A 24,634-nucleotide genomic window follows, 5' to 3' on the forward strand; every position below is an offset into this window, starting at 1 on the left:
GGGTCAAGGTCTCTAGCTTCATATCAGCACAAGGAGATAATCCTCCTCTCAGACTAGCCTGCCAGCTTGTCAGAGGAGGAGTTGTGCAAAATGCAATTTGACACTTGAGGGAACTTTCAGCGAGCGATCTTTTGTATCCTTTTGTGTAGCATTGTGGCGGTTGTGGCTTGGCTCTGCTCTTTTGCTTGTCCTTTCATGCTGAGACAAGTACTCAACCATTATTAAAGGGTTAACATTTTTCTGAAGGATAAGTGTAGAATGCATATACTTCACTGAGCAGACACTGGGAGCTGGGGGATGTAGCTCAGTGGTAGAGCGCGCGCTTCGCATGTGTGAGGTCCCGGGTTCAATCCCCGGCATCTCCAGTGTTTTTTATTCTCTTGTGCAAATTTTCCAATTTCAATCCCCTCTGTCTGCCAGTACATATAAAACATGCATACTTTTGTCTATTGAGTTTATGTGTTTCTAAGACGGTTTGAAATTCATTACTTAGAACATTGAAAATACAGGCTTATACGTGAGTTTTCTTCCTCATTTTAAGTAACACAGTTCTTGCGGATTTTCTAGATTGTAACAATATATTATGAATTTGTAATGTAAAAAAACTAAGTTGCATTGGCCGGGAATCGAACCCGGGCCTCCCGCGTGGCAGGCGAGAATTCTACCACTGAACCACCAATGCACATGCTTGAATTTATTCCTCAGATGCTCCTTCTGGGAAAAGTTTTTCTGCCTTACTGACCTAACTGACTGACTAGAAGCCATTTCATCAGTTCCATGAAGTGTTATATTCAATTGGTAGGTGCCTGTATACATGTTTGTAGAGGGGGGAATGTAAACAATGAGGTCAAATGGAATAATAATAATAATAATATTTATTTATACCCTACCCAGCTGGCTGGGTTTCCCCAGCTACTCTGGGCGGCTTACAGCATATATAAAACATAATAAAGCATCAAACATAAAAAACTTCCTGATACAGGATTAGAGATGAAATGGGGAAAAAATGCAGTTGGGCAAATTTGTTAAAATTTATATGATTGCAAAATAAACACAGTAATTTGCAACAGTAGGATTTGATAACTCAAACATCCCAAAATTACTATTCAATCCAGAAATTATAGATGAGATTCTGTGGCTTCATGCTGATGTCACCCTTTTTTAAAAAAAAGGTTTCTTTGTTAAAGACTGGCCCCTTACAAGTCCACAGGAGAGTGTCAAAAGACGCTACAAGTTCTTTTCTGGTTTATGAATATTTCCCTTTATCATAACAGAGTGTCATAGAGGACGTTGAGCACAATGAATTAGAAGTCTTCAGGCAGATCTCTAATTTAGCAAGAGATGGAAAGCATCAGTACAACCTTTCCCATCCTCTCTGCAGATTTTATATCCAGGAAAAAGCCTTCTTACTGCCAGCATTAGCACTCCACTCCTTTCCCAAATGGTGGCAGCTGCTGTCAGAGGGGCTGCTGGCCTTCCCTAGGCTGGCTTGGTCTCACAGTGGCTCAGAGGTCCTGGCTAGGTTTACTGGTATGACCTGGGAATGACCCCAATCCTCTTTTCTCCTGGAACACCTCTTGCACCTGTCATGGGGTGCTGCAGAAGCTGTGTGGCCTCTCCCTTCTTTACTCTGGTTGAATGAAAAGGAATATTCCATTAAAGTGGGTATTAAAAAGAAAGCTGTAGTGTAGGGAAAAGGATGATGAGATTAGCAGTGGCAGCTGAAATGGTCCCTGCCTTGTGCATTCACATGGGTGTTTTAGAAATCAGGATGAGCTCCAGGATGATGATAGCATAGGGTCACCTCCTCAACAGGTAGGAGACCCTATTGGTGGCAATGCTTGACAAACTGCAGACCTCTACAAGACCTGGCCACCAGAATGGCTATGGCTGATGGTCAAGCACCATGACCCTGGAGGGCTAGGGCATAAAGTAACCCTCAGAACAGCTCTTACTCCTAGGAAGAAGGGCGATAAGAGAGAGAAATGTTCCCTTATACCAAGATGAGGGATTCCTTTGGAATGCAGATAGTTAATTGATAAGAATAATGATCTGTTGTGAGCTTGACAGAAGTGTACAATAGATGAGCTTTCCTGCTTTGGCTCATCTTCCTTTTTTCTTTTCTTTTATCTTTCCCATAGTTGCTTATGTTCTGTGTCATGTACTTCGATATTTTTTGTAGTTTTAAAAGTTTTTTTTCATTACTATTAAGGAATTTTCCTTTGTAATTTTGGTTGTCTATATTTATATGTACCTGTTTATTTGTACCTGTTTAAAGCAAAATAAAAGTTTTTTTTTTTAAAAAAAAAAGATAGAGCACTTGTGCTGGATATGTGGTTGGTGCCAGCAGACAGGAACTCCACAATATGCACAGATCATCCAGCATCACAGGTACAGGAGTCTAACTGGTCAAATGGGTCCATGGTTATGTCCATGCTTTGCCTCTTCAGAAGACTCAGATGTACAACAACATAGCAAGGTGGTTATTGGCACAGGTACAGTGGTACCTCGGGTTAAGAACGTAATTCTTTCCGGAGATCTGTTCTTAACCTGAAACACCACTTTAGCTAATGGGGCCTCCTGCTGCTGCTGCTGTGCCGACGACATGCGATTTCTGTTCTCATCCTAAAGCAAAGTTCTTTGTTGTTGTTTAGTCATTTAGTCGTGTCCGACTCTTTGTGACCCCATGGACCAGAGCACGCCAGGCACTCCTGTCTTCCACTGCCTCCCGCAGTTTGGTCAGACTCATGTTTGTAGCGTCGAGAACACTGTCCAACTATCTCGTCCTCTGTCGTCCCCTTCTCCTTGTGCCCTCCATCTTTCCCAACATCAGGGTCTTTTCCAGGGAGTCTTCTATTCTCATTAGGTGGCCAAAGTATTGGAGCCTCAGCTTCACGATCTGTCCTTCCAGTGAGCACCCAGGGCTGATTTCCTTAAGAATGGAGAGGTTTGATCTTCTTGCAGTCCATGGGACTCTCAAGAGTCTCCTCCAGCACCATAATTCAAAAGCATCAATTCTTCGGCAATCAGCCTTCTTTATGGTCCAGCTCTCACTTCCATACATCACTACTGGGAAAACCATGGCTTTCACTATACGTACCTTTGTTGGTAAGGTGATGTCTCTGCTTTTTAAGATGCTGTCTAGGTTTGCCATCGCCTTTCTCCCAAGGAGCAGGCGTCTTTTAATTTCGTGACTGCTGTCACCATCTGCAGTGATCATGGACCCCAAGAAGGTAAAATCTCTCACTGCCTCCATTTCTTCCCCTTCTATTTGCCAGGAGGTGATGGGCCCAGTGGCCATGATCTAAGTTCTTAAAGTTCTTAACCCGAGGTAATATTTCTGGGTTAGCAGTCTGTAACCTGAAGCGTATGTAACCTGAGGTGCCACTGTATTTTCCTCCAGAGCGGACTGACTGTGGGAACCAATGAGCTCTTAGAACAATTGGTCTTTAGGTTTAGGTTTATGGGAGGCTGCACCCCCTTACTCCACTCACCAACACCTTGCCATTCCCCCCACGTTAACCCCCATGGGCTTCCCCATAATAATAATAATAATAATAATAATAATAATAATAATAATAATTTATTTATACCCCACCCATCTATTTTTTATCTTGCAGGTAAAAGTGAAACACTAGAATTACATATATCAGATTTAATCACGACATTTCTCTCTAGTTTCCCTGTTGTGGGTGAATCCAGAAGTGTTAAGAATGTGGACCAGCAGGATCCATCCATCCATCCATAAATAAATAAATAAATAAATAAATAAACCCCTCCCACCTGGCTGGATTTCCCCAGCCACTCTGTGGGGCTTCCAACACAATATTAAAATACAATCCTTCAGATATTAAAAGCTTCCCTAAACAGGGCTGCCTTCAGATGTCTTCTAAAAGTCTGGTAGTTTGTTTTTTCCTTTGGTGGGAGGGTGTTTCACAGGGCTGGTGCCACTACTGAGAAGGCCCTCTGCTTGGTTCCCTGTAACTTCGCTACTTGTAGTGAGGGAACCGCCACAAGGCCTCCGGAGCTGGACCTCAGTGTCCGGGCAGAACGATGGGGGTATGTATACTGGACAGAGGCCATTTAGGGTTTTAAAAGTCAGCACCAACACTTTGAATTGTGCTTGGAAACATACTGGGAGCCAATGTACCGTATTTTTCGCTCTATAACACGCACCAGACCATAACACGCACATAGTTTTTAGAGGAGGAAAACAAGAAAAAAAATATTCTAAATGAAACAGTGGGTGTATGATTTTTGTGGTTCATGCTGTGGCCACAGACATGTGATCTGACAGTGAGTTTGGAGTAGCCCAATGCAAAAATCCTGAGGATCCATGTGGATCCATGCTTTGTAACCACGTTTTTGCACCATTGCAGCCCCAGGCAACAGTGGGTGCATGATTTTTTTGGTACAGACTGTAGCCATGGACATGTAATGTGATCTGATGGTGAATTTGGGGTGACCCAATGCAAAAATCCTGAGGATCCATGTGGATCCGTGCTTTGTCACCATGTTTTAAATGGGGAGGGAAGGAAAGCAAAAGCCCCCCCCTCAAGCCAGACAGGATATACAAAGTATGATTTCTTTTTTATTTACGGTATTTCTTTTTTGGCCACCTCTGTTACTGCAACCTTTGCTCTGTGCTTGCACACTTTTGGGCAATAGGGCATGTAACACACTTTTTTCATCTGCCAAGATGTAGAAAATCAATTTTAATGTCCCTATATAAAATGCCTAGCGAAGCAGAAGGGTATTACATCAGCCACTGTATTAAGGCTAAACGTTTGAAGAACTGCTCTCTATGGGGGGGGGGGAGACTAAATTCCATTTTCAATCAATTGTTATTGTGGCAGCAATTATCAGTGTATAGCGCACAATGAGGAAAAGAACTTTAAAAAAAATATATATAAAAACATTCTCACGTTATACTTCTTCAAAGAAGAGTATTAGGCTTTTAATGAAGGGGAGAGGAGAGATGCTGTCATCCTCCTGGCTCAGGAGATTCTGATTTACCAGCCGCGTGTAGAAAGTATAGATTGAGATATTTGATATACAGCATATAAATCCAGAGATTTTCATGTCTCACTCTGCAATCCAGCCTGCTGTTACTTACGAGCAGGGAAGCAGGGTTTCTCTTCCAAACAAGCATACTGTCTCCCTCCAGCAGTACATTGCTTGGAGAAGCTGTAATTTGGAGGGGGCCTGGGGGCAGGGCTCTCTGCTTTTGGAAAAGAAATGAGAAACCTACCATTGTAAAGCAAAAGTCCCCCCCCCCCACCCAAGCCAGCCCTCTCTCTCTCTCTCTCTCCCACCTGCATGCTTTTGCTTTTCGGCTGCCTGCGAGTCCCTAGAGCACGGAGAGGAGGAGGTGGTGGGCTGGAGCCTGCACGCAGTGTGACTAGGAAAGAATTAGAAGGAAGGACTCGATCCTTTCCTTAACCCTCTGCTTGCCAGGAGGGCAGGGGATTCCCTGCTCTTTGTTGAGTTTGAGCAAACGCAGCAACAGAAGAGGGTGGGCAGTAAGACCCTGAGGCAGAATGCAGGAAAGCTTCCGCCTTCCCCCTTCCCTCCGCCCGCCAGCCTGATCTTATTTTTGCTTGATTTTTGCCTATTTTGCCCCTGCGCTCCGGCGAGTGAGCTCCAAGGACCACACATTCGCTGAATAACACGCACAGACATTTCACCTTACTTTTTAGGAGAAAAAATCTGCGTGTTATAGAGCGAAATTTACTGTAGGTCTTTCAAGACCGGTGTTGTGGTACTGGTGGTCTCTCCCAGTCACCAGTCTAGCTGCCGCATTCTGGATTAGTTGTAGTTTCCGGGTCACCTTCAAAGGTAGCCCCACGTAGAGCGCATTGCAGTAACCCAAGTGAGAGATAACTAGAGCATGCACTACTCTGGCGAGACAGATTGTGGGCAGGTAGGGTCTCAGCCTGCGTACTAGATGGTAGACAGCTGCCCTGGACACAGAATTGACCTGCACCTCCATGGACAGCTACGAGTCCAAAATGACTCCCAAGCTGCGCGCCAGGTCCTTCAGGGGCAGTTATCCCATTCAGGATCAGGGAGTCCTCCACACCTGCCCATTTCCTGTCCCCCAAAAACAGTACTTCTGTCTTGTCCGGATTCAACCTCAATCTGTTAGCTGCCATCCATCCTCCAACCACATCAACACTCAACCATTACACTTTACAACTACTAAGCTCACTTTCATCTTCCTAACCCCACTTCTCTCTTCTGCATACCTGCTTTACACCCTTTTTAACATTTATGCCCATGCCACCTCCTCCCCTTCCTTTTGTGCACCCCGATGTCAGGGCCTCGCTGGATGAGGAAGAGTTGTGCGCATTAACCACCCCATAATGCCCCCCCTCCCCGGATGACACAGAAGAGGAAGCCCAGAGGGGCTCCTCCTCCTTGTAGTTTATGGCTGCTTAGGAGGAGTCCAGAGGAAGAGGACTAGAAAGGGAAGGAGGGGCCAGAAAGTCTCAGCAATGTATTCACCTTGACTTTTTTGAATTAAAAAGCTGATCGCACTTCAAATTTTCCTTCTGACCTGTGGATGAACCTGCCTTCCTGATTTCCCAAACACCCCCTTGCACACAAAACTACCCCATGGTAATGTGCACCTTCCTCCTCCCGCATCCTTTTCTCCTTCTAATTATGAAGCCACCATACCCTTCTACTCTGTGGACCCTTTTATGCCCCTGCTTTAATCTCCACCCCTATTTTGATGCCTCTTACTCACACAGATATATGGGGGTATTTGGAGAGGGGTAGCACCTCTGCTGGTGGACACGTCATGTTCCTCCAGGGGTAGTTTGCCCACCTTCGGTCCCCATCATGCACTCAGCTCTCACCTTTGGCTCCTAGAAGCTGTCAGTATGCGATAGCAGCCACCCCCCCCCCCCAGAATGGATTTATCTGGCCAGCTAAACCAGGTGAGGGGAGCCAATGGGTCTCAAACCCTTGGCGAGTTAGGGACTTCTCCTGCATGGAAAGGCAGGCTCCAGCAGATTGAGTGGATGAGAGCAAGAGGAGGTCCAACGATCAAGAAGGCAGTTTCTGCAGGTGTTGTTGAGGTATGTGAGGGGCAGATGGGGCTTGTCCACCTGGGAAGGTAGCCCATCTAGAAGGAAATTGATCCTAAACCTCCGCTGCCTTGTGGGATATCTTCAGGAGAAGTAAAGACTCAGAAGTAAACCCTACACGAATCCGGAGTGGAGTCCCTAAAATGCTTAGATGAAAATGGTACACATCTGATAACACCTGCAGCTGAACTGGTGCCAAATGTATTGCTCTGCTTTCCTTTGGACCATATCAGCAAGGCCAAGGGGTGGGGTCTTGTCTGGACAGCACAGAACCTCCATACACAGTCCAGGTTTGTGTCACAGGGAGCTCACTTCAATGCTGCTAACACAGTGGTTTGACTTCACCCCCAGAGATGCACTTCATTGTTTCTTGAGACAAGTTGGATGCCAACAATACTTGCACAGATCACCCCTATATCCACACCTTAGCTTCTCTCCTATTCTGCATCCCCCTTTGCATGCTCCCATGATATGTTATTCCATCTTTAAGATGAATGGAATCTTAAGAGCAAGCCTCCCAGTTAGCTTCTTCAGTTAAGATCAGTTGGGGGGTGTTGCACACATGTGGGTGGTTTGCCTGCTCACAAAATATCTCTTCTGCTGTAAATTACTACATTGAATCTTGCACTTAATGTTGAGCACACCACATTGTACAAGAAGTGAAATACATTGCGGGAAGGTATTATGGAATATTTGCGGGCTCTGCATCCTTTATCTCACACAAGACAGTTGCGCAATGGCAGAGAGAGATGTTTGAGTACAGCAAGAAGGGTAGTACAGTGAGAGGGGGAAAGTGGTTGTTTTAAACAATGGCAGAAGTTTGAATAAAGCAGTAATGGCCATACATAATTTTATTTGTTTCACCTTTTCCTAGTTCAAATCATGTTTAAGGCGGCTTACAACATGAAAAAATATAAATTGCAAACATAACAAAAGTGGTCATAAACAAATAAAACATCAAAAAGTATGCAACCAAATTAAACCATTTCCACATAAATTATGTAGTAACATTGAAAGGAGAAATGGCAGTTTTAAACAAAAGTAAAGGTTTGAGTAAAGCAAGGATGGTGGAACACTGAGGGATTTTTAAAAAGTTCTAACAAGAAATTAAAGAGATGGGTTCAACACAGACGCTAACTCCAAAAAGCTAACATTCCTAACTTCCTTCTTGTTGAACTCAAACCTTATTTTAAACAGTCACTTCCTCTCCTCAGTGTCACCCCTGCTTGCTCTACTTAGACTTCTACCATTGTTTAAAATGTCCCCTTTTTATGTCTCAGTGCTCCCACCCTCCCCTGCCATGACTTTATGCAAATCCAGGATTGCAATGTGGCAATGCAAATCCTCCAGTGCAATGATTCTTACATTTCTATTGTATACAATGTTTGCATATAAAAAGATAACAAATGTAGCAAATGTGCTTTTGTTTTCGAAATATAAAATGCATGTAAACAAATGTTAAGTACAATTTGCACTATCTTCTGCCTTTTAAATAAGTTGTGACTGCATATTCATATTTCACTTTCTCATTCAGATAGTAGTAGTAATAATTTTTTGGCATTCTCCAGTGTCTTGCATTATCCGGTTCTAATATAAATTAAATTAGGGGACTCCCCTGAGTGAGTGCTTGAGGGCCCTGCTCTTGCCACTTACCATCTGGCTTGGGGCGGGGCCTGGGGCCTCATAAGGACTGTGTGCTGCTTGCTGCCTGCTGCCCAGGAGGACTCCCCTGAGTGAGTGCTGGAGGGCCCTGCTCTTGCCACTTACCATCTGGCTTGGGGCGGGGCCTGAAGCCTCATAAGGACTGCCTGCTGCTTGCGGCCTGCTGCCCAGGGGGACTCCCCTGAGTGAGTGCTTGAGGGCCCTGCTCTTGCCACTTACCATCTGGCTTGGGGCGGGGCCTGGGGCCTCACAAGGACTGCCTGCTGCTTGCTGCCTGCTGCCCAGGAGGACTCCCCTGAGTGAGTGCTTGAGGGCCCTGCTCTTGCCACTTACCATCTGGCTTGGGGCGGGGCCTGAAGCCTCATAAGGACTGCCTGCTGCTTGCGGCCTGCTGCCCAGGGGGACTCCCCTGAGTGAGTGCTTGAGGGCCCTGCTCTTGCCACTTACCATCTGGCTTGGGGCGGGGCCTGGGGCCTCATAAGGACTGCCTGCTGCTTGCGGCCTGCTGCCCAGGAGGACTCCCCTGAGTGAGTGCTGGAGGGCCCTGCTCTTGCCACTTACCATCTGGCTTGGGGCGGGGCCTGAAGCCTCATAAGGACTGCCTGCTGCTTGCGGCCTGCTGCCCAGGAGGACTCCCCTGAGTGAGTGCTTGAGGGCCCTGCTCTTGCCACTTACCATCTGGCTTGGGGCGGGGCCTGGGGCCTCATAAGGACTGTGTGCTGCTTGCTGCCTGCTGCCCAGGAGGACTCCCCTGAGTGAGTGCTTGAGGGCCCTGCTCTTGCCACTTACCATCTGGCTTGGGGTGGGGCCTGAAGCCTCATAAGGACTGCCTGCTGCTTGCGGCCTGCTGCCCAGGGGGACTCCCCTGAGTGAGTGCTTGAGGGCCCTGCTCTTGCCACTTACCATCTGGCTTGGGGCGGGGCCTGAAGCCTCATAAGGACTGCCTGCTGCTTGCGGCCTGCTGCCCAGGGGGACTCCCCTGAGTGAGTGCTTGAGGGCCCTGCTCTTGCCACTTACCATCTGGCTTGGGGCGGGGCCTGGGGCCTCATAAGGACTGCCTGCTGCTTGCGGCCTGCTGCCCAGGAGGACTCCCCTGAGTGAGTGCTTGAGGGCCCTGCTCTTGCCACTTACCATCTGGCTTGGGGCGGGGCCTGGGGCCTCATAAGGACTGTGTGCTGCTTGCTGCCTGCTGCCCAGGAGGACTCCCCTGAGTGAGTGCTGGAGGGCCCTGCTCTTGCCACTTACCATCTGGCTTGGGGCGGGGCCTGAAGCCTCATAAGGACTGCCTGCTGCTTGCGGCCTGCTGCCCAGGGGGACTCCCCTGAGTGAGTGCTTGAGGGCCCTGCTCTTGCCACTTACCATCTGGCTTGGGGCGGGGCCTGGGGCCTCACAAGGACTGCCTGCTGCTTGCTGCCTGCTGCCCAGGAGGACTCCCCTGAGTGAGTGCTTGAGGGCCCTGCTCTTGCCACTTACCATCTGGCTTGGGGCGGGGCCTGAAGCCTCATAAGGACTGCCTGCTGCTTGCGGCCTGCTGCCCAGGGGGACTCCCCTGAGTGAGTGCTTGAGGGCCCTGCTCTTGCCACTTACCATCTGGCTTGGGGCGGGGCCTGAAGCCTCATAAGGACTGCCTGCTGCTTGCGGCCTGCTGCCCAGGGGGACTCCCCTGAGTGAGTGCTTGAGGGCCCTGCTCTTGCCACTTACCATCTGGCTTGGGGCGGGGCCTGAAGCCTCATAAGGACTGCCTGCTGCTTGCGGCCTGCTGCCCAGGGGGACTCCCCTGAGTGAGTGCTTGAGGGCCCTGCTCTTGCCACTTACCATCTGGCTTGGGGCGGGGCCTGGGGCCTCACAAGGACTGCCTGCTGCTTGCTGCCTGCTGCCCAGGAGGACTCCCCTGAGTGAGTGCTTGAGGGCCCTGCTCTTGCCACTTACCATCTGGCTTGGGGCGGGGCCTGAAGCCTCATAAGGACTGCCTGCTGCTTGCGGCCTGCTGCCCAGGGGGACTCCCCTGAGTGAGTGCTTGAGGGCCCTGCTCTTGCCACTTACCATCTGGCTTGGGGCGGGGCCTGAAGCCTCATAAGGACTGCCTGCTGCTTGCGGCCTGCTGCCCAGGGGGACTCCCCTGAGTGAGTGCTTGAGGGCCCTGCTCTTGCCACTTACCATCTGGCTTGGGGCGGGGCCTGGGGCCTCATAAGGACTGTGTGCTGCTTGCGGCCTGCTGCCCAGGAGGACTCCCCTGAGTGAGTGCTTGAGGGCCCTGCTCTTGCCACTTACCATCTGGCTTGGGGCGGGGCCTGGGGCCTCATAAGGACTGCCTGCTGCTTGCGGCCTGCTGCCCAGGAGGACTCCCCTGAGTGAGTGCTTGAGGGCCCTGCTCTTGCCACTTACCATCTGGCTTGGGGCGGGGCCTGAAGCCTCATAAGGACTGCCTGCTGCTTGCGGCCTGCTGCCCAGGGGGACTCCCCTGAGTGAGTGCTTGAGGGCCCTGCTCTTGCCACTTACCATCTGGCTTGGGGCGGGGCCTGAAGCCTCATAAGGACTGCCTGCTGCTTGCGGCCTGCTGCCCAGGAGGACTCCCCGGAGTGAGTGCTTGAGGGCCCTGCTCTTGCCACTTACCATCTGGCCTGGGGCGGGGCCTGGGGCCTCACAAGGACTGCCTGCTGCCTGCTGCCTGCTGCCCAGGAGGACTCCCCTGTGTGAGTGCCTGAGGGCCCTGCTCCTTTTTGCCACTTACCACCTGGCCCAGGGAGGGCCTGACAGGCCTCACAAGGACTGCTCCTGCCACCTACTATCTGGCCCAGGGTGGGGCATCACAAGGATGGTTGTTGCCACTGATGCTGCTACTGCCCAGGAGGACCCGTAGGGGTGCAGAGCTCTTTTTAACATTTTTTTAAAAAATATTTTCCTTTCCTTTTAGATTTTTTATATATGGAGGTGGGATGGATGTTTGGGTGGGCTTGGGAATTTGTTAGATTTTGATGAATTTGTAATTTTTGCAGTTTTATTTGTATTGTTTTATTGCTTTCTGGGTTGTTTTTGTTTTATTGTTTTAAGGTTTTATTGTTTTAGGCTGCGAAAGAATAACAATAATTGCCATCAATGGAGGCCACTATGAGGCCTGGGATTGCTACCGTGGAGGGGCGAGGGAGGTATGGCGGTGGGGGCAGATGTTATAGGCGAAGGGGATTGAGATATGGATACGCTCGTACCCCTTCCAATCTGCGCCCCATCCCGAGGGACGAGGGTAGGGTGAGCAAGGATTACTCACCTCCGTCACTGGTGCTGTGCAATGCCAGGTCTATAGGCAATAAAACCGCCACCCTGCGAGATTTCTTTATCTCGCAGGGGGTCGACCTGGCTTGTGTGACGGAGACCTGGGTGCGCAAAGGTGCAACAGTTACCTTACGAGAGATGGCGCCCCCGGGTTTCTCCGTCCTCCACCAGTCGCGGACTGTGGGCCGGGGGGAGGGGTGGCATTATTAATCCGGGAAGATTGTCCTTTCAGGGCTCTACCATCGCCATCGATCCCCGGCATTGAATGTGTTGGCCTAGTGTGGGGCTCCGAGGAGAGCTTGGCTGTCTGGCTGGTGTACCGGCCATCTAGCGCACCAGCAGCCACCCTGTCAGGCCTATTGGAGGCGGTGGCCGGCTGGGCCTTGGAGTTCCCTAACCTATTGGTACTGGGGGACTTCAACATCCATGCTGATGCCACTCCCTCCTCACAGGCTCTGGACCTGGTGTCTTCCATGGCGACACTAGGGCTCTCCCAGTTTGTTTCAGGCCCCACGCATCAAGCAGGCCACACGCTGGATTTGATCTTTGGCGTAGGTATAGATGTGATCATGTCTCCTTCGATGAAGGTGCCATGGTCTGATCACTACGCTCTGAAAGCCAGGATTGACTTTCCGCCCCCACCCTGCTTAGGTGGCAAGCCAATTTGGGCTCGCCCGCGGAGGCTGATGGACCCTGATAGATTCCGTCAGGCCTTGCGGGACCTTGCTCCCCCTGGCGACTCATTGACTGAGCTTGTTGAGGGCTGGAATATCCAGCTCCTGGCAGCCATCGATGAGATCGCACCTAAGCGCCCTCTGCGACCCCGCAGAAACCGGGCTCCCTGGTTTACCGAGGAGCTCCGGAAAATGAAGCGGGACCTCAGACGGCTAGAGCGAGTATGGCGGGGTGCCCGTGACGGAGCCTCAAGAACATCTTATAGGGCTTTTATGAAAACCTACGAGATGGCGGTGAAGGCTGCTAAGAAGTCATACTTCTCGGCCTCCATTGCATCCGCTAGCTCTCGCCCAGCGCAATTATTTAGTATAATCAGGTCTTTAACGTCCCTTGTGGGACAGCCAAATTTAAATAACAATTTGACACTTAGCTGTGAGGCATTTGCGAGCTTTTTTGCGGAGAAGGTCTTGTTGCTCCGCCATGACCTCCCTGCCAATTTGGATACAATAAAGGAACTGGAGGCCCCTCGACTGTCCTCGGGTCCAGTATTGGACCACTTCGACCGGATATCCCCAGCCGATGTGGACAGACTCCTCCGAGCTGGAAAGCCCACCACCTGTCCTCTCGACCCGTGCCCGTCTTGGCTGATTAGAGCGTGTCCAGACGAGGTGCGGGCCCTCCTGGGGGATATCATCAATTTGTCCCTTGGCACGGGGACATTCCCAGGGGAACTGAAGGAGGCAGTGGTGCGCCCGCTCTTAAAGAAAACATCATTAGATCCTTTAGATCTATCCAATTACCGCCCAGTTTCGAATCTTCCGTTCCTGGGTAAGGTGATTGAGAGAGCAGTTGCCGAACAGCTTGGTGGGTTTCTGGATGAAACATCGGCTTTGGATCCATTCCAGTCCGGCTTCCGCACTGGTCATGGGACCGAGACGGCTCTGGTCGCCCTAACAGATGATCTTCGTAGACAGCTGGATCGAGGCGGGTCGGGGCTGCTGATTCTTCTAGATCTATCAGCAGCTTTCGACATGGTCGATCACGAACTTCTGGACCACCGCCTTGCCGACGTGGGGATCCAGGGCACAGTCCTTCAATGGCTGCGCTCGTTTCTCTCTGGTCGGGGACAGAGGGTGGCGCTTGGGGGGGAATTGTCATCGCGCCACTCCTTGGTGTGTGGAGTACCTCAGGGTGCGATACTCTCCCCGATGCTTTTCAACATCTTTATGCGCCCCCTCGCCCAGCTTGTTCGGAGTTTTGGGCTGGGTTGCCATCAGTATGCCGATGACACCCAACTCTATCTGTTGATGGATGGCCATCCTGACTCGGCCCCAGACACACTGACCAGATGTTTGGAAGCTGTGGCTGGATGGTTACGTGGGAGCCGGTTGAAGCTAAATCCTTCGAAGACAGAGGTCCTGTGGCTAGGGCGGGGCGATATGGGATTGGGGGGCAACTCCCATCTCTTGCGGGGGCGCAATTAGTGCCAGCACCGTCTGTTAAGAGTTTGGGTGTAATCTTCGACGCCTCCCTTTCCATGGAGGCGCAGATTGCAGCTATAACAAAGGCGGCATTCTTCCATCTCCGCCAAGCTAAGCAGTTGGCTCCTTACCTCTCTCGCCCTGACCTAGCCACTGTGATCCACACGACGGTCACCTCCAGATTGGATTATTGTAACTCGCTCTACGTGGGGCTGCCCTTGAGACTGACCAAGAAACTCCAGCGGGTGCAGAATGCCGCGGCGAGACTCCTTATGGGGTCTTCGCTGCGAGATCACATTCATCCGGTGCTACACCAGCTGCACTGGCTCCCGGTGGAGTACAGGATCAGATTTAAGGTGCTGGTTTTAACCTTTAAAGCCCTATATGGCCTAGGACCCTCGTACCTACGGGACCGCCTCTCCTGGTATGCCCCACAGAGAAACTTACGGTCTTCAAATAAAAACATCTTGAAGGTCCCAGGCCACAGAGAAGTTAGGCTGGCCTCAACTAGAGCCAGGGCTTTTTCGGCTGTGGCTCCGATCTGGTGGAACACTCTGTCACAAGAGACCAGGGCCCTGCGGGACTTGACATCTTTCCGCAGGGCCTGCAAGACAGAGTTGTTCCGCCAGGCCTTTGGCCAGGGCACAGCCTGACTCCCTCCCTCGGCAATCTTCGCGGAGCTCTGGCCCAATGGTTGCCAGTGGCCTGAATTAATTAATTTTACAATGAATGATTTTAGAGTGTTGTTTATGTTATACTTTTATACTGTTTTATTGTTGTTAGCCGCCCTGAGCCCGGCTTCGGCTGGGGAGGGCGGGATATAAATAAAATTTATTATTATTATTATTATTATTATTATTATTATTATTATTATTATTATTATATTAAATTAGAAAAACAAACCATAGATGGCTCCCAAAAGGATGGTGTTTTGGAGATCAAAGTCCAACCCCTAGAAATTCTGCTCTGGAAACAACATTGAGCAGCAGCAGCTGGAAAATATTATCCTTTATACTGTCATGCTAAATATGTACCATATTTTCCGGCCCATAGGGCACACCTAGTTTTCAGGGGGGAAATCAAGGAAAAAATATTATCCCCCCCCCCTGCAGCTCTGGGAGCAGCGGACAGGCTGCATGCAGCCTGTGCGCTACTCCAAGACCTTCTTCCTGCTTTTGCGGGAGGTGGCAGAATTCCCCCACCTCCCGCAAAAGCCCACAGGAGCCGCGTGGGACTCCTGCGGGCTTTTCGACCAGGAGGGAGAAGGGACTGAAACGGCCAGTCCCTTCTCCCTCCTCAGGAAAAAGCCCCCAAGAGCAGCGCGCTATTTAAAGGCTGCGCAGCTCCTGCGGGCTTTTCTACGAGGTGGGGGAATTCTCCCACCTCGTAGAAAAGCCAGCAGAAGCCGCACAGCCCCTTTAAAGAGCGCACGGCTTTTGCGGGAGGTGGGGGAATTCCCCCATCTCCCACAAAAGCCCACAGGAGGGAGACAGGATGGACTCGGCCAGTCAGTCTCTTCTCCCTCCTTGGGGAAAAGCAGGCAAAAGCCGTGCGCTCTTTAAAGGCTGCGCGGCTCCTGCGGGCTTTTCAACCCAGCTTGTGGGGCTGGCGATGGGGGGAAGCGCTGCTTTCCCCCACCGCCAGCCTCAAATAGCAGACTCTTCTGGCTTCAGCGAAAGCAACGCAAAGCCTCCGGAGCGCAGGCTTCCTAGGCTTCGTGTTGCTATTGCTGAAGCCAAGGAGCCTGCACTCGCCCCATAGGACGCACACACATTTCCCCTTCATTTTTGGAGGGGGGAAAATGCGTCCTATAGAGCGAAAAATGCGTCCTATAGAACGAAAAATACGGTACTGCTAATGCTTTTATATTGTGCTTTCACTGTTGGCTTGCTTTGACAATTTTAACAGAAAAGCAGGGTATAAACTTAATCTACTCTGAAAAGAAGTCAACCTTACTTTAGATATATTTTCAGTGGATGCGTCAATTTTATATAATTTTTGTGTACAGCAGTTTCATAAAACTCTACTTGTGGAAGGAGGCATCACTCCCCCTCTCCCTGCAATGACCTGCTTTGCATTCTATAACAGTGTGCATGTTACAGGCATTATAAAAGCACTGTTTTCTATATGTTCTCTAATTAAAATGGTAGATGGGGATAAAACAGCTGGTGCCAGAACCTGAAATGTAGAAATCGATTTGGAACTTTCATACCATTTACATTCATCAGGTTCCTTTGCTATAACTGTTTTCAACACCAGTTAAATACATGTGTTTAGATGAACCTATCCAAATATATAAAGTTAGTGTGTATTTTAATGTGCAATTTTATTTTATGATGTATATTTTAAACTGCTTATTTTATTTATATTTTGAGTTTAAGGTAAACTTACATTAAACTTGACTTTTATCGTTCATTTTTATGTACATTTTAGATTCTCTGTAAACCCAACGTAGTAGTTTTTACAATTAAGTAGCATACAAATTATGATCAAATAAAATTCTATTTTCAATTTGATAATACTACTCACAGTCATCAGGTTACTGGTCAACTTATAATTGGAACAATGCATAAACCAGTGGCTAAAGCAAGAATAGGCAAACTTTGCATCCAATGGCTACATCTAGTCCAGTGGGGGGGGCAGTTGGGGTCCATGTGCCAATGGTGTAGTTCACATGTGTGCAAGTGTGCATACAGGAGAGCATAGTCTTTTCAGCCTGCTAAACAACTCATTGAGGCATGCGGACTTTATGAGGAGGAAGGCACAGGATGGCGACTTTCAACATGTGTCCTTATCATCATCATCGAAATAGATTGTATACCACCCTTCATGTGAAGATCTCAGGGTGGTTCATAGCATAAAAATACATAATAAAAACAAGCACAAACAAAAAACAACCTATTGCCTCTCAGCAAACTTTGCAGGGGGGAGATAAATTTGGCAGGTGGGAAGACAGCTTGGGCACCCACAGCCTAAACAGAAAAGCTGGTGTTTAGTACATTTGACCATGTGGTCTCCTGTCATAGTTATTTATAAATCTGCTTTGTAGTTTATGCAGCATCTATGAGTAGTTGAGATTGTAAAGCTACCACACACCATCTCACTAGCAAGAGACATTAAGACTGCCATCCTCTGCACACTTTAGAATAAGTCCCCATTGAACACCTCAGCCCCCGTGGTGCTGAATTTTCAAGGCAGGAAATGGCAACGAGCTGTAGTACATTTAAGAATTTTAACAGTGTTCCTGACCAGTTGCATTTGTGGCATACAATTTTCAGGTCTGGATTGGAAGTGAAAGATTTGAGTCACTTAACCTAAAAAGCAAAACGTACAAAGGGCAATTGTTAGTGATTTTGGTATTTTCAGAACATGAAACATATAATGCTCCAATTGGTTTTAGAGAACCTACTCAAATATGTAGCAGTTTTTAGTGTTCAGCAGAAATGCTCCATTTGCTGAACAATATCATACAGCAAATTCGCTCTTACTGTTGATAGATGGATAATGACACTAGGACAATCATTATCTCCGTGGCAACAGTACCGCATATGTCAGAGGAACATTGCACATGGAGCGGATGCTACTTTTTACAGTCCTGCCTCGGCTTCCTCAGTCAGATACTCTTTCTGCAAAGCCAATATGCCCAGAGTACAAGAGCAACTAAGGGCAATTCCAAGGCTGCAGATTTACTGCAATGAATGGATAAGCTTGGCATGCCATGCAAATGAGTCTTGTGATACCTTCAAAACCAACAAATTGATTGTGGTATGTTTTGGTAGGAGCCCGTACAAATGCTACTGAAGGAGGCCCGTGCCTACAAGTTTAAACTACACATGCACTAGTCTTTAAAGAAGCACAATAGTGTTGCTTTCTCTGTGGTCAGCCAACATGGGTACCTTTCTACAATTTATTCAAAACACTTAGTAAATGTTCAGTGCTGATGGTTTTCAACAGCAGACCGCCATATGCTTCTGCACAGCCCATAGGCGAATATGAACCAGCCATTCTCCAAATTTTGTTCCCCACTCCTAGCAATTAGCATGCCAAATAATACCACCTCTGGTCCTGGAGGCTCCATTTAGCAATTGGAATGATCAGCAATACTGATCTTTCCAGACTAGTTTCATATTATGTCCCAGTTCTATTAAATTCAACTGAACACATTTCCATTAATATTAACTAAGATGGGAAGTACTTGCCTTTTTGAGAATTTGGCCGTTCTTTACTAACTTCCATTCCAATGAGTCAGCTCACTGACAGCTTACTGCAGTTGGTTTCAGGCAGGAATTCTAGGTCAGTGCCAAATGTAGCCATTGATATGCTCAGTGAAGAGGTAATTTTGTTCAATCACAAAAGCAACACCTGAAATAAAAGGTAGAACCTATAAATTGGGGCTCTTTGCAGAAGACCTAATGGTCACAACACCAGACCCCCTAAACCAGGGGTCAGAAAACTTTTTCAGCAGGGGGCCGGTCCATTGTCCCTCAGACCTTGTGGGGGCCAGACTATATTTGGGGGGGGGGAATTAACAAATTCCTATGCCCCACAAATAACCCAGAGATGCATTTTAAATAAAAGCACACATTCTACTCATGTAAAAACACCAGGCAGGCCCCACAAATAACCCAGAGATGCATTTTAAATAAAAGGACACATTCTACTCACGTAAAAACATGCTGATTCCCGGACCGTCCACAGGCCGGATTTAGAAGGTGACTGGGCCGGATATGGCCCCTGGGCCTTAGTTTGCCTACCCTTCCGTAATCAGGGAACTTAACACATTTGCAACAGTGTCAGGCCTATGGGTAAACTTTGCAAAGTCTGAGGCTATGTGCTTCAACACCCCCCCCCCCATACCCAAAAAGAATTCACAAACATCACCAAGATAAAACTTTCCCACACCAAGTTCAGATACCTAGGGGTACAAATAACCAGAAACCTCAACAAATTATACCTCCACAACCACAACCTCTTGTGGCGACAAATCAACTAAGACCTGAAGAGATGGAACAATACCAGCTTCATTCTCTCAGACAAAAGTCATGATCAAAATGATCACCCTCCCAAATCAACCTACCTGTTCCAAACTCTCCTAATCTGAATTCCCCCAGCCCAACTTCACAAATGGCAGAAAAAAATACACGTGCCCTATTTTTCACTCTAAGACGCACCAGACCACAAGATGCACCTAGTTTTTGGAGGAGGAAAACAAGGGAAAAAAAATATTCTGAATCTCAGAAGCCAGAACAGCAAGAAGGATCTCTGCGCAGTGAAAGCAGCAATCCCCCTTGCTGTTCTGGCTTCTGTGATAGCTGCGCAGCCTGCATTCGCTCCATAAGACGGACACACATTTCCCCTTACTTTTTAGGAGGGAAAAAGTGAGTCTTATAGAGCAAAAAATACGGTATTTATATTCTCACATAATAAACCAAGAATAAGCCCCAAATACCTGCACTTCCCCTCCTCAGAAGGAAGATGGGGAATCCCCAACATAGAATCATATTACACCGCCAACCAAGTATGCCACATAATCCCATATATTCTAGAAGACGAGATGAAACAATGAAACAACACGCGGAGAGAGACACAACTGAAAATACCCCCACCACAGCATACCCATTCCTCCCAAACAAAATAAGGGAAATCCCCACAACACTAAACAGGTTTACACAGACCATGCTTAAAGCATGGAAAGAATAAGTAGGTGAATTGTCCCCAACCCCATCCCCACTAATACCCCTGGCACACCACCCACTATTCCACCACGCAGAACAAAACCTTCAGATAAAAACCTGGCAGGCCAAAGGCTTATACCTCATAGCAGACTTCTACGAAAACAACAAATCCATATCAACACAAGAAATAAAAGACAAATTAGGGCATACCCAGATGCCCTGGCTAACACACCACCAATTACATGCCCTCCTAAGCAACCCAATTGTAAAATCAGCAGCAACTAGGCCCTTGACAACCTTCAAAAACCTCCTCCTAACAACAAAGGGACATGGCAAAGGGCTGGTATCCACAATATACAAAATACTGCTCCAAAACCCCACAAACCCCCTTGACATAATCAAAAAACAATGGAAGGATGACATAGGCTATGAGATTAACCAACTCTTCTGGACAGCAGTCACACAAGAAATATACAAAATAACTAAACAAGTATTAGAGGTCACCCCAGAACTGGCCCTACTAAAAATCTTCCAATATAACAATGCCCTCTCATACCACAAAGAGCTCATAACCCACCTACTCTCAGCAGCCAGAAACATGATAGCCAGACACTGGAGAGACCTGTCAAGAGTAAGCATGGACCAATGGTATCAAATAGTATGGGAAACAGCCTTCTTAGAAAAACTAACCAATAAACTGAAACTGACACAGGGACAAATAGAAGAAGATGCCTTCACCCCTGTTTAGTTCCCCTTTATCACATACATAACCCAACAAGACAACAACAAAAATCCCCCAACAGCATACAAATCAATCTGGCTAACCTGATTAAAAAATACACTCACTCACAGCTCACACACAAAAACAAATCTCACTACAGCCAGCCAACCAACCACACCCTAAGCCACACCCAACATCTCTCACCGCCAAGGAAATACAACAATTGAATAGCAAGTAATGCTGACACAACCCCTCAGACACACTGAGTAATAGAAGCATAATCACCCAACTCAATCACACTTGGCACTCCCCTCCCCCCTTTTCTTCTCCTTCCTAATTGTTTAAACCAATTCATAAACCAAGAACTTATACATTGACCACTAATAATGCAACATATGCTGTAGATATTTATCCACATTTATTATGCTATTTTTTGTGATATACAAATAACATGAGGAAACTTGGTATACTTATTTGTATAACGATATTCTTGTTTATAAAACCCAATAAAAAACAAAAGAAAAAAGCAACACATGGATAGCTCAGTTGGTTTAAGTGTGATGCTGATAATGCCAAGGTTTGCAGGTGTTATTTCTGTGTGGGAGAGCTGCACATTCCTGCATTGCAGGGGGTTGGAGTAGATGATCCTTAGGGTCCCTTCCAACTCTGATTTATTATATAATCCAAAAGGCTTGCAGGCTGCCAAAAAGATAACCTGAGTGCATGGTGCAACAAATTCTTGAGTTTCCATTTACCAAAGGGGCTGTGGAATGTTAGCGACCAATATTGCTCTACAAAACTGATCAGCGCCAGAGATTAATTTGAACTTAAGGCATTATGCATGCGCAATGCATAATGTGGGCATCCATCTGTCTCAGGAGACAATGGAGGAGTGTGCCTTTGAGAGTGAGGTCAACTGTTGGAAGGTTGCAGCGTCTGCTGTGACTATAGGGTCTGATGATGATGATGACAATAATAATAATAATAATAACAAAAGTAATAATAATAATACCGTATTTTTCGCACTATAGGACGCACTTTTCCCCCTCCAAAAATGAAGGGGAAATGTGTGTGCGTACTATGGGGCGAATGCCGGCTTTCGCTGAAGCCTGGAGAGCGAGAGGGGTCAGTGCGCACCGACCCCTCTTGCTCTCCAGGCTTCAGGAGAGCCCCAGCACCAGCCCTACAAGGTCGGGGGACAGAGGGAGGCGGAACGCCCCACAACCGAGAAGGCCCTCTGCCTGAGTTCCCTGTAACCTCACTTCTCACAGGGAGGGAACAGCCAGAAGGCCCTCGGCACTGGAACTCAGTGTCCAGGCAAAATGATGGGGGTGGAGACGCTCCTTCAGGTATAGTGGACCGAGGCCGTTTAGAGCTTTAAAGGTCAGATGTGGGAGAGACAAGTTTTGTTACAGTTGGGGCAGATGAAGGCGTCCGGTTGCGCTGCTGCAGATACACCATGGTATTTCTTCTCTCTGTACTCCTCCCAGCAGTCATGGAGCATCCATGAGCAACACAAACAACGACAAACTATAATAGTCAATAGCCACTGAGCCTAGGGCTTGCTGATCCGAAGGTTGGCAGTTTGAATCCCCACGACAGGGTGAGCTCCTGTTGTTCGGTCCCAGCTCCTGCCCACCTAACAGTACGTCAAGTGCAAGTAGATAAATAGGTACTGCTCTGGTGGGAAGGTAAGCAGCGTTTCCATGCGCTGCTCTGGTTCCCCAGAAGTGGCTTATAGTCATGCTGGCCACATGACCTAGAAGCTGTCTGCGAACGCCGGCTCCCTCGGCCTATAGAGCGAGATGAGTGCGCAACCCCAGAGTCGTCTGCGACTGGAGCTAACGGTTAGTGATACCGTTACCTTTTTAGCTGAGAAGATCATTATATTATTGACCTAGATGTAGTAATCTCTTGAGCAAGGAACTTCAATGGAAAATGGCTGTTTGAAACTAATTACCAGTTAGGTAATTTTTATTGGTTTATCAGTCAAATACACACAGGAAATAAAAAATACCCCATACAGTGGTACCTCAGGTTACGAACTTAATTTAACCTCAAACTGTTCTTAACCTGAGATACCACTTTAGCTAACAGGGCCTCCCGCCGCTGCACAATTTCTGTTCTCATCCTGAAGCAAAGTTCTTAACCCGAGGTACTATTTCTGGGTTAGTGGAGTCTGTAACCTGAAGCGTCTGTAGGCCGAGGTACCACTGTACATACATATGCAAACAAACTGTTTTAACTCATGTTGTTTATTGAGAAGATTAGTACTCTCCAAGGAGATAACGTAAGTAACCAGAGGAGAAATTAACATCTGCTTATTTACAAAGCATAAGAATGAGTACCATACTGTAGGTATTTTGAACAACCCTAGCATGGCAAATGGGTGGCGCTGTGGGTTCAACCACAGAGCCTAGGGCTTGCCGATCAGAAGGTTGGTGGTTCAAATCCCCGCGACGGGGTGAGTTCCCATTGCTCGGTCCCTGCTCCTGCCAACCTAGCAGTTCGAAAGCACACCAAAAAGTACAAGTAGATAAACAGGTACCGCTCCGGCGGGAAGATAAACAGTGTTTCCGTGTGCTGCTCTGGTTCGCCAGAAGCAGCTTAGTCATGCTGGCCACATGACCCGGAAGCTGTACGCCGGCTCCCTTAGCCAATAAAGCAAGATGAGCGCCGCAACTCCAGAGTCGGTTACGACTGAACCTAATGGTCGGGGTCCCTTTACCTTAGATGTTCAGAAAGCACTACACACTTCTAACAAAGAGCAAATTAAGCACATGCTGTTGAATTGTACCATATGACAGTAAAGCAAGACCTGGTTCTGAATGGAGAGATTAACCTGTGATGTCAGCGAGCGTGGTGAAAACCTGGATCTAGAAGTGTCCAATTTATCTGCAACACCACCACATATGAAAGACAAATCTTGCCCCACATCCCATCCATCATATCAGAGACAAAGATGGGTCACTCTGATAAAGTCTAATGGCATCCACCATAGACAATGTATTTAGGATGACAAGGCCCAAACATTTGAAAACGAATAAATTTTGGGGGGATTGCTTGGTGATCTTCAACTCTCTGGAAATGAAAAACCTAATTTTAAGAAAGAGCTACAATAACAGATTAAGAATTGATGGAAGGCCTATTATTATTTATAAAGAAATACCGGTTAGGTTACTACGTAAAAGAGATGGATACAAACAAGTGGTAGCAGTCCTGAAGAGAAACGGGATACCATTTAGATGGGAGTTCCCGGAAGGGATTGGTTTTTTTTACAAAGAGAAAAAATTCAGATTGTTGGACACACAGGAGGCGGAGAAGTTTTTGAGAAGATATGAAAAAGACCTGGGAAAGGCAGAGAACAGACCAAGGACTAGAGAGGAGGAGGAGGAAGGGGAGATAAGGAGTAGACAGGAGGAGGGGAGGGGAGTGGGGGAGGGAGTAGTGGAAACAGATGAGGATGACGATGAGGCCGTAGTGGGAGTGGAGACGGCAGAGGAGGGGGAGCTCTCAGGAAACAAAGGCGGTAGATTATAGTTTGTGACCCCGGCCAAAGGTACTGAAACAGATAAAGGTAAACAATAACACACACACTAAAATTTTTATCTTGGAATGTAAATGGGTTGAACGAGAAAGCTAAAAGGAATAAAATTGAGAAAGTTTTGAAAAATAAGAATTATGACGTAATTTGCTTTCAGGAAACTCATATTGCTAAGAAACATAAACATATCCTGGTGAATAAAAAACTCGGAGTAGAGTTTATTAATTCGGAAGTAAATAAAAAAAAAGGAGTAGTGATATATGTTAAAGAGAAGTGGGAGCCTGTACAGATTTGCAAAGATGAGGAAGGAAGAATCTTAGGGATCCAATTAAATTTCCGGGGGGAAAAATTAATGTTGTGACGGTTTACGCCCCGAATACAAACAGAGCAGAGTTCTTTGCGAAACTCGAACGTATTTTATTAGAGCTTGAAGCTCATAAATTAATCCTGCTCGGGGATATGAACGGTGTTCCGGCACTGGATCTGGACAGGAGTGAAAAGAGGGGGAAATT

General features: G+C 47.6%; 2 long non-coding RNA genes across 2 annotated transcripts in view; both read right to left on the bottom strand.

The window, feature by feature from the left end:
* LOC310708648 overlaps positions 1-24,634 on the bottom strand; it is a 189,971-nt gene that overhangs the window by 160,961 nt on the left and 4,376 nt on the right. The window contains exons 2-3 of the long non-coding RNA XR_014527108.1: positions 18,382-18,544; positions 16,035-17,496 (exon numbers count right to left, since the gene is read on the bottom strand). This is a non-coding gene — a long non-coding RNA (uncharacterized lncRNA). The remainder of the gene's footprint in view (positions 1-16,034; positions 17,497-18,381; positions 18,545-24,634) is intronic.
* Positions 861-8,395, bottom strand: LOC310709871. The gene is made up of 2 exons (XR_014527695.1): positions 6,136-8,395; positions 861-2,111 (listed from the first exon to the last, which is right to left on the bottom strand). It is a non-coding gene; the product is annotated as an uncharacterized lncRNA (long non-coding RNA).

Source organism: Podarcis liolepis (assembly GCF_965112155.1).
Source record: "Podarcis liolepis genome assembly, chromosome: 6".
Classification (NCBI taxonomy): Eukaryota; Metazoa; Chordata; class Lepidosauria; order Squamata; family Lacertidae; genus Podarcis; species Podarcis liolepis.